The sequence below is a fragment of the Oncorhynchus mykiss genome, chromosome 12, assembly GCF_013265735.2.
Source record: "Oncorhynchus mykiss isolate Arlee chromosome 12, USDA_OmykA_1.1, whole genome shotgun sequence".
Taxonomy (NCBI): Eukaryota; Metazoa; Chordata; class Actinopteri; order Salmoniformes; family Salmonidae; genus Oncorhynchus; species Oncorhynchus mykiss.
Window position 1 is genome coordinate 56,509,022 of NC_048576.1, and position 15,875 is coordinate 56,524,896.

The following is a 15,875-nucleotide window of genomic DNA, read 5'->3' on the forward strand; positions in this document are numbered from 1 at the left end:
AACTATCTATAATAATAATATTTTGTCAAATCTGACCATTTTTTGAGGTGAAGAAACCTTTCTTTCTAGAAGCATAACAAAAAATATGTTTTAGCAGCCAAAATGTACCCTTAACATGTGAATGTATTTACGCACCTAAGTAAAGACAGCAAGGATAGGTTGTGTATGTATGGTACATGTTCTTCATGTGCTCTTTAAAAAAAAAAGTAAAAAAAATATTAAAATGTATAAGAATCCTACCCTATCTCCTAACACCACTTACAGCACATTCGGAAAGTATTCTAACCCCTTCCCTTTTCCCACATTTTGTTACATTACAGCCTTATTATAAAATTTAATAAAAAAAATGTTTAATGATTGTTGGGGATGAATCAGAATTAGTTGGGTAACATAGATAAGATGTTTTATTTTCATAATATGCTTGTGAGATACTTGTCATTAGAATACATCTCTTTGGACTATTGGGTTGGCAGTTTGCAGTTATCCCTTCTCAGCTAGGGCTCAGTTACTTGGGGCCCAGAGAGGGGAGAGGTCAGGCTTGTCTCATCCGTGAATGTGTCTGTAACTATTCTTAAACCATGTGAAGGGATGGCGTGATTAATGGGGAACCAGCTAGTTGGCTCCACAATGTCTGTACACCAGTCACTCCCTACTTTTCCCATTTGGGAGAAGAGTATGGCAGTGTCTGGAACCATTGTATGTCCGCTCTGATGTTGCCCTTCTCTTGACCTAGTATAAGACCTAGAGGCTCACTCTCCTCCGTGAGCTTGTCCAGGAGGGGGTGTAATTTGAGATGGGAGTATCTAGAATTGACAATTGATATATGCCATTGGATGAGGTAATGTTTTGGTAATAGGAAGTACCAAGAACGAGAAGTAGAACCTTGTCTAAGAGAGCAAACTGAACTATAATTTATAGCTAATGCTATCTGGCTATGGGAAACTCCTCTTTCAAGCCCTTTGTGAAGTTCCTATTATCTGTGGTTCGTCATTGTGAGTTGAGAGGGGTGTATCTTGGCTATAAAAGATGAAGTATTCTTTTGTAAGCACTCTCGGAATTCATTTATAGACACTGAATTGATCTGAGAGTCAAAGGGCTATGGTGAAGCTCATATTATTTAAAGATTATGTTTGAAGTATAACTCTGACTTGTGTGTGGTTTGTAAACTCTCCGTTCACTTAGTAATACAGGAAATTACCACAACATGATCAATCTATGCACAATATCCCATAATGACAATGCGAAAACAGGTTTTTATAACGTTTTGCAAATCTCTTAAAAACCAAAAACATAAATAACTTATTCAAATAAATATTCAGACACTTTGCTATGAGACTCGAAATTGAGCTCAGGAGTATCCTGTTTCCATTGATCATCCTTCAGATGTTTTTACAGCTTCAATGGAATCCACATGGGAAATTCAATTGATTGGACATGATTTGGAAAGGCACACACCTGTCCATGTAAGGTCCCACATTTGACTGCTCATGTCTGAGCAAAAACCAAGCCATGAGGTGGAAGGAATTGTTCGCAGAGAGCCGAGACAGGATTGTGTCGAAGCACAGATCTGAGGCAGGGTACCAAAACATTTCTGCAGTATGGAATGTCTCCAAGAACACATCATTTGTAAATGGAAGAAGTTTGAAACCACAAAGACTCCTCCTAGAACTGTCTGCCCGGCCAAACTGACCAATCGGAGAAGGGCCATGGTCATGGAGGTGAACAAGAACCCGATGGTCACACTGACAGAGTTCCTCTGTGGAGATGGGAGAACCAGGAGGACAACAATCTCTGCAGCACTCCACCAATCAGGCCTTTAAGGTAGAGTGGCCAGACGGAAGCCACTCCTTAGTAAAAGGCACATGACAGCCCACACCTAAAGGACTCTCATACCATGAGAATCAAGCAAACCTGGCACCATCCCTAAGTTTAAGCATTGTGGTAGCAGCATCATGCTGTGGGGATGTTTTTCAGTACAGAGAGATTCTTGATGAAAACCTGCTCCAAGGGGCTCAGGACCTCAGACTGGGGTGAAGGTTCACCTGCTAACAGGACAATGACATTAGGCACACAGCCAAGACAATGCAGGAGTGGCATCGGGACAAGTCTCTGAATGTCCTTGAGTGGCCCAGCCAGAGCCCAGACTTGAACCCGATCGAACATCTCTGGAGAGACCTGAAAATAGTTCCCCATCCAACCTGACAGAGCTTGAGAGAATCTGCAGAGAATAATGGGAAAACCTCCCCAAATACAGGTGTGCCAAGCTTGTAGCGTCATACCTAAGAAGACTCGAAGCTGTAATCGCTGCCAAAGGTGCTTCAACAAAGTACTGAGTAAAGGGTCTGAATACTTATGTAAATGTGATGTTTCGTATTTTTTTAAATAAATGTGCAAACATTTCTAAAAAACTGTTTTTGCTTTGTCATTATGGGGTATTGTGTGTAGATTAATGAGGGGGAAAACAATTGAATACATTTTAGAATAAGGCTGTAAAGTAACAAAATGTGGAAAAAGTCAAGGGGTCTGAATACTTTCCGAATGCACTGTATGTCACGCCCTGATCTGTTTCACCTGTCTTTGTGATCGTCTCCACCCAACTCTAGGTGTCGCCCATCTTCCCCATTGTTTCCTGTGTATTTATACCGGTGTTCTCTGTTTGTTTGTTGCCAGTTTGTCTTGTTTGTCTAGCTTCCTAGCGTTTGTCTGTCAGCTCCTGTCTTTTCACAGCCTCTTTTTTTCTCACCCTCTTGGTTTTTGACCATTGTCTTTCCTGTCCCTGAACCCGCCTGCCTGCCATCCTGTACCTTTGCCCTTATCTGGATTTCCCAACCTCTTTGGCCTCACCAACGCCCCTGCTGTGTTCCAGGCTCTAGTGAATGATGTTCTCCGTGACATGTTGAACCGGTTCGTCTTCATCTACATTGATGACATCCTCATCTTCTCCCGCTCTACTCAAGAACACGTGCTCCACGTCCGCAGGTTATTCAATGCCTTCTGGAGAATCAGCTGTGTGTGAAGGCGGAGAAGTGCGAGTTCAATCGCTCCACCATCCCCTTTCTGGGTTACATCATCTCTACTGGGAGTATCCAGATGGATCCCGGGAAGGTGAGAGCAGTGACGGATTGGCCTCAGCCTAAGGGTGCAAATTTCTATCACCGCTTTATCTGGGGTTACAGCACCATGGCTTCCCCCTGTCAGCACTCAACTCGCCCAAGGTTCCATTCATGTGGAACCCAGCTGCTGACCGGGTGTTAACGTTGCTTCACCACAGGTCCCATCCTGGAGAAATAGGGGTAAGCAATAAAGGTTAGGCAATAAATAGGCCATAGAGGCGAAATAATTGCAATTTATCATTAACACTGGAGTGATAGATGTGCAGAGGATGTTGTGCAAGTAGAGATACTGGGGTGCAAAAGAGCAAGAGGGTAAGTAATAATATGGGGATGAGGTAGTTGGGTGTGCTATTTACAGATTGTCTGTATACAGGTACAGTGATCGGTAAGCTGCTATGACAGCTGATGCTAAAAGTTAGAGAGGGAGATATAAGACTCCAGCTTCAGTGATTTTTGCCATTCGTTCCAGTCATTGGCAGCAGAGTACTGGAAGAAAAGGCGGCCAAAGTAAGTGTTGGTTTGGGGATGACCAGTGAAATATACCTGCTGGAGCACGTGCTATGGGTGGGTGTTGCTATGGTGACCAGTGAGCTGAGATAAGGGCTTTACCTATAAGGTTGTAACATAACAAAATGTGGAAAAAGTCAAGGGGTCTGAATACTTTCTGAATGCACTTTATGTTCAGATGTCCTGTTGTACTTCTCTGTTAACTCTAAAGAGATCCACAGAACATTTTAATATTTAATTGCAATAAACAATGTACACCAGGGTGGCCCGCGGGTGGTTTTATGTGGCCCCCCAAGTTTTCGGAGAAAAACATTTTTATACAGTATACTGAACACAAATATAAATGCAACATGCAACAATTAACGATTTTAATGAGTTACAGTTCATATAAAGAAATCAGTCAATTGCAATAAATTCATTTGACTCGGCAGGATAGCAGCCATGGGTGGGCCTTGAAGCGCAAAGGCCCACCCACTTGGGAGCCAGGCCCACCAGAATTAGTTTTTCCCAACAAAAGGGCTTTATTACAGACAGAAAAACTACTCAGTTTCATCAGCTGTCCGGGTGGCTGGTGTCAGACGATCCCGCAGGTGAAGAAGCCGGATGTGGAGGTCCTGGGCTGGCATGGTTAAACGTGGTCTGCGGTTGTGAGGCCGGTTGGACGTACTGCTAAATTCTCTAAAACGAAGTTGGAGGCAATATGGTAGAGAAATGAACATTAAATTGTCTGCCAACAGCTCTGGTGCACATTCCTGCAGTCAGTATGCCAATTGCACGCTCCTTCAAAACGTGAGACATCTGTGGCATTGTGCTGTGTGACAAAACTGAACATTTTAGTGGCCTTTTATAACACTAACTGTGATGTAATTTATGCACAAAATTTGAGTGGCCTTTTCTTGTCCCCAGCACAAGGTGTACCTGTGTAATGATCATGCTGTTTAATCAGCTTCTTGATATGCCACACCTGTCTGGTGGATGGATTATCTTGGCAAAGGATAAATGTTCACTAACAGGGATGTAATTTATGCACAAAATTTGAGAGAAATAAGCTTTTTGTGAGTATGGAACAATTCTTGGATCTTTCATTTCAGCTCATGAAACATGGGACCAACACTTTACATGTTGCATTTAGATTTTTTTTTTGTGTATAAATATATTTTTGTTGTTGAATTTTCATTGTTGGACATAAGACTGTAAAAACACCAGGAAATCAGCTCCAAGTAATTTTAAATTTGGAAATCTCTTCCCAAGTATTCACAAGCATAATATAGACATGATTGTATAGAAATAATGTTAATAAATAATTTATTTTCTACCAACTGAGGTACTCAAAGTGCTTTATATAGTAGGAGGAAAACTCACCTCATCCACTATTAATGTGTAGCACCCATCTCAGTGACGCACAGTGGCCATTTTGTGCTACAACACCCACCCCACATCAGCTATCAGGTGAAGAGTGATATATGCCAATTAGGAATAAAGGGGATGATTATGTGGCCATGATGGAATGTGGCCAGGTTGGTAATTTAGCCATGACTGGAGTGAACACCCCTACTCTTACAGTAAGTGCCATGGGATTTTGAATGACCGCAGAGAGTCAGGACACCCATTTTAGCATCCCACCCTTAAGACGGCACCCTACCGAGTAAGATTGATGCGACATTGTATTGTCAAGTAGTATGGTAGAGTTCTGATTGTGTTTCATGGTCATTGGACATCTTCACTGATAAAGCGAAACATCTCCACTCCTGTCATTGTTGCGAGACAGGAAATCATTGTACGAAGTTGCGCCTTGTAGCTACATTGACGTTGGGGCCCCACAAGGGTGCATTCTGAGCCCTCTCCTGTACTCCCTGTTCACGCCTCCAACTCAATCATCAAGTTTGCGGACGACACAACAGTGGTGGGCTTGATTACCAACAACGACGAGACGGCATACAGGGAGGAGGTGAGGGCCCTCGGAGTGTGGTGTCAGGAAAATAACCTCACACTCAACGTCAACAAAACTAAGGAGATGATTGTGGACTTCAGGAAACAGCAGAGGGAACACCCCCCTATCCACATCGATGGAACAGTAGTGGAGAGGGTAGTAAGTATTAAGTTCCTTGGCGTACACATCACAGACAAACTGAATTGGTCCACCCACACAGACAGCATCATGAAGAAGGCGCGGCAGTGCCTCTTCAACCTCAGGAGGCTGAAGAAATTTGGCTTGTCACCAAAAGCACTCAAACTTCTACAGATGCACAATCGAGAGCATCCTGTCGGGCTGTATCACCGCCTGGTACGGCAACTGCTCCGCCCACAACCGTAAGGCTCTCCAGAGGGTAGTGAGGTCTGCACAACGCATCACCGGGGACAAACTACCTGCCCTCCAGGACACCTACACCACCCGATGTCACAGGAAGGCCATAAAGATCATCAAGGACAACAACCACCCGAGCCACTGCCTGTTCACCCCGCTATCATCCAGAAGGCGAGGTCAGTACAGGTGCATCAAAGCTGGGACCGAGAGACTGAAAAACAGCTTCTATCTCAAGGCCATCAGACTGTTAAACAGCCACCACTAACATTGAGTGGCTGCTGCCAACACACTGACTCAACTCCAGCCACTTTAATAATGGGAATTGATGGGAATTGATGTAAAATATATCACTAGCCACTTTAAACAATGCTACTTAACATAATGTTTACATACCGTACATTATTTATCTCATATACATACGTATATACTGTACTCTATATCATCTACTGCATCTTTATGTAATACATGTATCACTAGCCACTTTAAACTATGCCACTTTGTTTACATACTCATCTCATATGTATATACTGTACTCGATACCATCTACTGCATCTTGCCTATGCCGCTCTGTACCATCACTCATTCATATATCTTTATGTACATATTCTTTATCCCTTTACACTTGTGTGTATAAGGTAGTAGTTTGGAATTGTTAGCTAGATTACTCATTGGTTATTACTGCATTGTCGGAACTAGAAGCACAAGCATTTCGCTACAATCGCATTAACATCTGCTAACCATGTGTATATGACATAAAATTTGATTTGATTTGATACGCATGGCAATGTCACCAAATGTAATCAAGGTTTGAAATGATGTTTTAGTCAAATATTATATCTGTTTAGGCTTCTTGCGGTCAATTTCAATCTAAAAATATTTGTTTTATTGTGTTCCGGCCCCCCGACCATCCGCTCAAGAAAAAATTGCCCCTTGGGCTGAATCTAGTTGATGATCCCTGATGTACACTCTGTATCCTTTCAAGTAGTTCTCTGCCGCAACGTTGCACAGCAATCCTATTGCTCAATGTTGACAATACATTAGCATGAACTTAGAGACGTTATGTCTGAAAGAGAGAACATGTAGTACTTCTCAGTAAAATAATCACGTGAGGTCTCGTGGTTGTTTATGCCTCCCTGCATGAGAAATAAACATATTGATCCACACCATCTAAGAAGATTACGTCGCCCCCCTTCAGTTGGCTTCTTTCCCAGTTTTCCTAACCACAACCATAGGATTAAAGTTGTCATTCGCTCCTGGCAATTGACAACTTCACTTCCCACCATGTTTCCATCCATCCCAATGTCACAGTTTGAAGAGAAGCGATACTAGTCTCTCTTCACCTGAACTGCACTGTGTCCCTTTTTAGAGAGTTTGCTTGGAGTGATGGAAGAAGCCTTCATCATATTGTAGGCAGCCAGAGAGTGTGCTGTTATTGTAATATAGCAGTGTGTAACATACCGTTGCTGTCGAATGAAAATTGTAACTACATTTTTGCCAATTTTAATTTTCTTGCATGTATTGAAAGCAGTAACTCCCCTCAATGTACTCAACATTTCATGGCTCTAAGATTTGTTGGGTCAAAATAGCTTCTGAAGTTTCATAACTGTGTTTATTAAATGGGGGGGGTAATTTTTTTCTATTTCCTGAAAAGTTTATTTTTGGGAGAGAAGGTTCATCCGACAGCAGCAATGTACCATTTAGAACTTTATCCAAAGCAACTTACATACATATGAGTGGTCTGGGAAACAAACCCAATATCTTGGTGTTGTTGCATGCACCATTCTCTTCCAACTGAGCTACAGAGGACCACCAATACATGTGTTGTGTTCAGCTGCAGTCACAGTGACTCACCCTGGGGGCCTTCCTGGCTTCTGTTTGGCTGTCACAGTGATTTATCTGGCACTGACAAAACATATGGAGGAAATGACAGGAGGAATCAGTCCCCGACAATATGCCTCTCCCGTCCTCCATGATTTAAATCATTTTGAGTCAGAGTAAATGTATCCCTTTCAACTGGTCAGTCACTCCGTGGTGGGAATGTCCTTAAAGATGAACTGCAGCTGTAGAAGATGGAAGAGGGGAAGGAAATTAATATAGATTAACTTGGCACATTATTCTGTCTCCTATTGGGGAACCAGACCATGACCACACCAATGACTAATGATTCTAAACATCTATTGGGATGTTTTCCTGTAAAATATGAAGGCAGGGTATGATCATGATATTATTAGAATCATTAGAGTCATGTGGTTGTAACAGAGACATACTGTATTAAAACAAATTACACTTTAAATTAGAGTGTTGGGTTAGGCTCACCCTAGTTAACCCTAAACGTAGACTTGTAAAACATTGCACTCACAACAGTAGCACTAACTCTTACCCTAACCCTTATCTTGGCATAACCCTAACCCTACAGGGTGACTGGTAGCCTAGTGGTTAGAGTGTTGAGCCTGTAACCAAAAGATCACTGGTTCAAATATCTGGGTTGACAAGGTGAAAAATATGTTGATGTGCCCTTGAGCAAGGCACTTAATGCTGATTTGCTCCAGGGGTGCCGTAGTACAAAGGCTGACCCTGTAAAATAACACATTTCACTACACTTGTCTGGTGTATGTGACAATAAAACATATTTGTATGTCCTCAGCTCACCTTGTAAATCACTGACTGGGGCCATTTAGCAGACTTGTATTCCCCACTTGAATATAATTTTCTATATAAGACTTACATGTTTGCACTGGAAAGCAATCAAATGTCGCATTATGATATATTGTAATTACTTCGCCACCATGGCCTATTTATTGCCTTAACTCCCTTATCATTTGCACTCACTGTATACAGACTTTTTGTTTTCTTTCGTTCTACTGTATTATTGACTTTTGTTTATTCCATGTGTAACTCTGTGTTGTTGTACGTGTCAAATTGCTATGCTTTATCTTGGCCAGGTCGCAGTTGCAAATGAGAACTTGTTCTCAACTAGCCTACCTGGTTAAATAAAGGTGAAAAATAAAAAAGTAAAATGGTCTGACCTGGAAATATGTTAATGATGAGCAAGAGTAGCTCATGCTGAGAAAATAAACTCTGCTGACTAAGATTTATGGAAACACTCAAGTATTACTGAGGCAATCAATACAGTGTGTGTGAAGTAAAGGTGTGTTTGTGTACTGCTGCACTACACTGAGTGTACAAAACATTGGGAACACCTCTTTCCAGACTGACCAGGTGAATCCAAGTGAAAGCGATGATCCCTTATTGATGGCACTTGCTAAATCCACTTCAGTGTAGATGAAGGGGAGGAGACAGTTTAAAGAAGGATGTTTAAGCATTGAAACATGGATTGTTTATACGTGCCATTCAGAGGGTGAATGGGCAAGACAAAAGATAAGTGCTTTTGAACAGGGTATGGTAGTAAGTGCCAGGCCCTGTAGTTTAGCATCTGCTCCATCTGACCACTTTTTTATAGACAGTCCGTGGTTCTTCCTGCTACACACTGGCTGAGGCCTCCCAGGCAGCACCGGACAAAACAAGAAACATGAACAGCGCACCAACATAGAACAGGAACAGTGACGACTGGGGAAGAAACCAAAGGGAGTGACAAAGTGCAGGTAATCAAGGAGGTGATGGAGCCCAGGTGAATGTCATTATGCGCCTAACGCTGGTGCCAGGTGTGCTCCCTAACGAGCAGCCTGGTGACCTAGAGGCAGGAGAGGAAGCACACGTGACAATCGCTTAAGTTGTCACTAAATATTATTTTCTTGTTATAGAAATGTGTGAGCATATTTATCTGCATTTGGTTTATATGAAATTACCATGTATGTTTCCGAGGTAAACATCCTTGTTAATCATCCAATCCTTACATCCTCAACCTTGCCATCATTGGTCATCTTCAACGATTCAACTGAAATAATAGACCGGGCAACAGCCTTTTGAACTGAAAACCACCATCTGTTTTAATGGACACCACCACGATAGCCCCTAACTCAAACCAACAGTTACAGCAAGACAGTCTTTTTACCACCACAATTCTGATCAGTTTTTTCATGGTGCTTCTGCACCGGATCGGGCTATCATGGTGGAAAGGATCACAATGGAGGAGAACAATAACAGACCCCCATCTGGACGGGGATGAGCAAGGCCAAGGAGGAACACAAGGTCTCCACCTCACCTGTCTGACTAGTTAACCCTAAACGTAGACTTGTAAAACATTGCACTCACAACAGTAGCACTAACTCTTACCCTAACCCTTATCTTGGCATAACCCTAACCCTACAGGGTGACTGGTAGCCTAGTGGTTAGAGTGTTGAGCCTGTAACCAAAAGATCACTGGTTCAAATATCTGGGTTGACAAGGTGAAAAATATGTTGATGTGCCCTTGAGCAAGGCACTTAATGCTGATTTGCTCCAGGGGTGCCGTAGTACAAAGGCTGACCCTGTAAAATAACACATTTCACTACACTTGTCTGGTGTATGTGACAATAAAACATATTTGTATGTCCTCAGCTCACCTTGTAAATCACTGACTGGGGCCATTTAGCAGACTTGTATTCCCCACTTGAATATAATTTTCTATATAAGACTTACATGTTTGCACTGGAAAGCAATCAAATGTCGCATTATGATATATTGTAATTACTTCGCCACCATGGCCTATTTATTGCCTTAACTCCCTTATCATTTGCACTCACTGTATACAGACTTTTTGTTTTCTTTCGTTCTACTGTATTATTGACTTTTGTTTATTCCATGTGTAACTCTGTGTTGTTGTACGTGTCAAATTGCTATGCTTTATCTTGGCCAGGTCGCAGTTGCAAATGAGAACTTGTTCTCAACTAGCCTACCTGGTTAAATAAAGGTGAAAAATAAAAAAGTAAAATGGTCTGACCTGGAAATATGTTAATGATGAGCAAGAGTAGCTCATGCTGAGAAAATAAACTCTGCTGACTAAGATTTATGGAAACACTCAAGTATTACTGAGGCAATCAATACAGTGTGTGTGAAGTAAAGGTGTGTTTGTGTACTGCTGCACTACACTGAGTGTACAAAACATTGGGAACACCTCTTTCCAGACTGACCAGGTGAATCCAAGTGAAAGCGATGATCCCTTATTGATGGCACTTGCTAAATCCACTTCAGTGTAGATGAAGGGGAGGAGACAGTTTAAAGAAGGATGTTTAAGCATTGAAACATGGATTGTTTATACGTGCCATTCAGAGGGTGAATGGGCAAGACAAAAGATAAGTGCTTTTGAACAGGGTATGGTAGTAAGTGCCAGGCCCTGTAGTTTAGCATCTGTTCCATCTGACCACTTTTTTATAGACAGTCCGTGGTTCTTCCTGCTACACACTGGCTGAGGCCTCCCAGGCAGCACCGGACAAAACAAGAAACATGAACAGCGCACCAACATAGAACAGGAACAGTGACGACTGGGGAAGAAACCAAAGGGAGTGACAAAGTGCAGGTAATCAAGGAGGTGATGGAGCCCAGGTGAATGTCATTATGCGCCTAACGCTGGTGCCAGGTGTGCTCCCTAACGAGCAGCCTGGTGACCTAGAGGCAGGAGAGGAAGCACACGTGACAATCGCTTAAGTTGTCACTAAATATTATTTTCTTGTTATAGAAATGTGTGAGCATATTTATCTGCATTTGGTTTATATGAAATTACCATGTATGTTTCCGAGGTAAACATCCTTGTTAATCATCCAATCCTTACATCCTCAACCTTGCCATCATTGGTCATCTTCAACGATTCAACTGAAATAATAGACCGGGCAACAGCCTTTTGAACTGAAAACCACCATCTGTTTTAATGGACACCACCACGATAGCCCCTAACTCAAACCAACAGTTACAGCAAGACAGTCTTTTTACCACCACAATTCTGATCAGTTTTTTCATGGTGCTTCTGCACCGGATCGGGCTATCATGGTGGAAAGGATCACAATGGAGGAGAACAATAACAGACCCCCATCTGGACGGGGATGAGCAAGGCCAATGTTCAAACTCCATGGCTCCAGCTATAGCCCTCAACCAATCCATGGTCCAAGGATGGTCTTCCGAATACAGCACAGGCCAACAACCGGCCATCTGTAGTTGATCACCTACCTCCTGAAGCACAATCTGAGTGCTGGACACTGGTTGAGTCATGACTGAACAGAACCACGAGAGAGTAACCTGGGCCTGAGTTGGCACTTTCCATCGGAAAGTCAGTACGACCCACTGGGTTTCATGTCACCCAGCATCACCCAAGGTAAAGTCCTGCTACAGCAACTGTAGATGAATAACAGAAAGTGAGATGACCCAATCCCCACCCCCAGAGAGCACTATACATCAGGCCTGGACTGAGTGTGAAATTGAGCTGCTGCCTGATGCTATAGAGCCCCACAGTGGAGGTGTCATAATACCCATAAATCCTAGCGGTCAAATAGGGAAATGGTTCCAATAGTTCACCATTCATTTTTCTCATAGGGGATTTTAGAAACCCTGAAACCTGGGGTGGGCAATTCCAATCCGAGGGCCTGTTTGGTGTCACAGTTTTTACCCCAGCCCCAGCTAACACACCTGACTCCAATAATCACCTAATCATGATCTTCAGTTCAGAATGCAATTTGATTAATCAGCTGTGTTTGCTAGGGATGGAGAAAACGTGTGACACCAATCAGGCCCTCAAGGACTGAAGTTGCCCACCCCTGCCTTAAAGGGCTATGTTTCGTGTAGGTTTACCCTGGCGTGACGTTTTGATTACAATGTAAATCTCTCTCGGACAAGTTGACTTATCAATATATCCGACTCTATTTACTCTGATTGGAAAATGCTAATTAGCATCAAAGTAGACATCATGCAAAACTACAAATCCCTGCAAGCTCCTGCAAGTCATCTTTAGCTGACACCTTTGCTAATAGTTAGTGTCAATTGAGAACTTGCACAAGACAGTTCACAGAGTTGTTCATTTAAAGAAATGCAACCAATTTATTCATTCCTACACTTAGCTAAGATAGTTCATCCAGAGATTCTTACCTTTCCCTCGATTCGGCAGTCTCGTCCAGATCATTATGGCATTTACAGTTCTTTATGATAGCCACATTAGCAGCTAATTTGCGTTTCGTTTTTGGTGGGGGTAAATACAGGCGAATATATTGATAAGTCACACTGTCCTTGAGAGATTTGCACTGCAGGGTAAACCTACACATGTTTCTAAAATCCCCTGTGGGAAAAACTGTGAAAAAACAATTGGAACCATTTCCCTGTTTGACTGCTAAGTTTTATGGGTATTATGACTCACACTATGGTACTCTATAGCCCCAGTGAACATTCTACAGAGTCCCTTTCCAGAGTTGCATTTGTTCTGTGATGCGTCAGAGCAAGCTTATTGGTCAGTGGCATACCTCAGGATGGAAACCCAGCAGCCACAAGTCCAGGTCTCCTTTATCATGGCTCGCTCAAGAGTAGCTCCTAAACATCCTATCCATTCCTTGCCATGGACTGTGCGCTGCCCTTACAAGTGCCCAGCTGGCCAAACTGTTACAGACCGAGATCACCTTATCTGTGGACAGGACAGTTCGGTGGTCAGACTCCACTACAGTGTTGACTTGGGTGCACTCAGAGTCCTGTCGATACAGTCTTTGTTGCCAACCGTGTAACTGCAACCCTGGACCACACATCACCTCAGGACTGGAGGTATGTCGACACACAGAACAACCCAGCAGATGACATCACCAAAGGAGTCTGGCTGAGTTGTCTACTCCGCACAGGTGGAATCATGGCTCTCCATCCCTTCACCTACCCCCTGATTAGTGGCCAAAGACTTCCTCTGTAGCACCACATCAGCAACTATCAGAGTTGAGGAAACCACTGTTCTGTGGACTCACCCAAGCCCCCAGGAAGCTGTGTCTCCTCTGCCTGACGCCACTCACTTCAGTACCTAGAAGGAACTGACTGATTTCCCTACCAGCCATGGAGGATGAAGATGGAAATTGCAATTCTTAGGAGAGAAATATGTTGCCATATTTGGAGGTTGGCTGTGGTCGAATTGCCCCTACCCTAACCAACAGTCACCTTATCACCATCCCCACTCAATCAAGACCGCCTAGCTCTGCCAGCCAGCACACACAATAATTATACCACCAGCTACAAGTAGGCTACTACAGAAATTATTGGCTTAGTCTTCTTCAATTACATTCGCCTCCACACTTCGACGCAGACTCAAAGTTTGGACAAGCTCACCAGATGCCCAGGAGTCGACGGCCCTGTCGACCTCCCAGTGAGTGTGGTGTTACGCCTTTTGGAGTACTTGTGACTGTCTGTTTTTATTTGTTTGCATCTCATCCGTGCTTTCCTTATTGCTGGATTGCTGGCTCTGTTAGATTTGTAGCCAGCTAGCTGTGGTGGTAACATATGTGCCAAAACATTGATCTGGAGGTCTAGCTGGTAGCAAGTGCGGGAGGAGAGAGAGAGAAAGGTGTGTCCATACCTCATTATAAAGGGAGCCAAACAGGTGTGCCCATTCAGGTACTCCAAGGCAACCTAACGTGATTTGGGCTCACACACAAAGGGGCTGGTTAATAGCATGAGATTGACACATCCTATACAAATCACATTTGCCACATATGACATGGGGACATAGTGGTTTTGGGGACTCAGAGTGTAAAACAAAACATGAAAATAGCTTGGTTTCAATTCAATTGGCAACAGATTTTCATCCAAATATTCTAAAATCTGTATAAAGAAAATATAATTTCCCCACTATTGGTGTGCTTCCACCAAACTGACTTGTTGTGGATAAAAATCAGTGCGTGATGACGTAATACACACACAATGTACTTTTTCGCTTAAGTTTTCATGTACTGAATAAAAATCTAAAGTTCAATGTGTTTACATCGCATTTTCAACTCTACTGATAACTCTACTGTTTTGTTACAAAGATTGCTGCATTAAATAGCAAATGTGCCAAAAACAGCTCGCCGATACAGTGTGGGTAGGCTAGTCTACATGATGAGATTACTATGGATGAGAGCGAGAATATATGTCAAACGGCAGTCAATCGTCGATCATCAAATCACCAGAATCGAACCGTCGATATTTATTGGAAAGGAGCATCAAGATCACCATGCACTTTCACCACCCTGTGAAGTTGATAAATTATTTCATCTGTAGCCTACTAAACTGCATGGTTTCCCGAGTCGTAGTGGGAGGACCACACACCATATCATGGCGTGACACCAAGTTTACTTCGATATGATGATTACTATATCAATATTTGCGCATAAAGGTGTTTGCGCCGCCATTTCTCGCATAATTAATTTTACGGTCACAAACAAATCACACCTGTCGAACGAACAAATAATCTGTCAGCATTTATAACTACCGTTTCCATCACTGCTGTCATGACTTGTTTTTTACACGGTTTGACTAAAAACAGTGACTGGAAACATGGTTAGTGAGAACATATTTAGATGGAAATAAAAGAGACCAGACCATTGACTATTTAGGAGAAACACTTTGGTATGAACCATGTCCCTTACCCGGCTGTGAATATCCCATCCGATTCACTGCAGGAGTACTTTATTTTCTGGGGTTTAGCCTAACACTTTTACACCATGAGGTGATGTGGGTGTTCTATCTTCTACCCGAAATGGGCACATACTCACAGATACGCAAACAGGATGTTAGGAGTCAGATTGGGACGAGGAGGAAGGGTAGGAAGGGGTGCCAACCAATGCGTCAAATCTTCGCATTATTCCAAATTACACTGACCTTTTTGCTCCCTTTCCTCCTGTTCTATCTAATCTCCTTGTTAGGCTCTACTGGTTCTGGTAATTGGCCTCATAAGCCTCTAGGGCTAGATATAAACCCAACCCAATGAGAATGAACTTTAACCACTCAATCTTAAATTAATCTATTTGCCACATACTGTGTCACCTGAATGATTATTCTGTGGGTACAGGAACAAAGGGGTG

The 15,875-nt window shown here is 42.8% G+C and overlaps 1 long non-coding RNA gene across 1 annotated transcript; it reads right to left on the bottom strand.

The window, feature by feature from the left end:
- Positions 1-4,239: 4,239 nt before the first annotated feature.
- LOC118937888 lies at positions 4,240-14,349 on the bottom strand. The gene is made up of 3 exons (XR_005035299.1): positions 14,143-14,349; positions 7,777-7,985; positions 4,240-4,298 (listed from the first exon to the last, which is right to left on the bottom strand). It is a non-coding gene; the product is annotated as an uncharacterized LOC118937888 (long non-coding RNA).
- Positions 14,350-15,875: the final 1,526 nt, after the last annotated feature.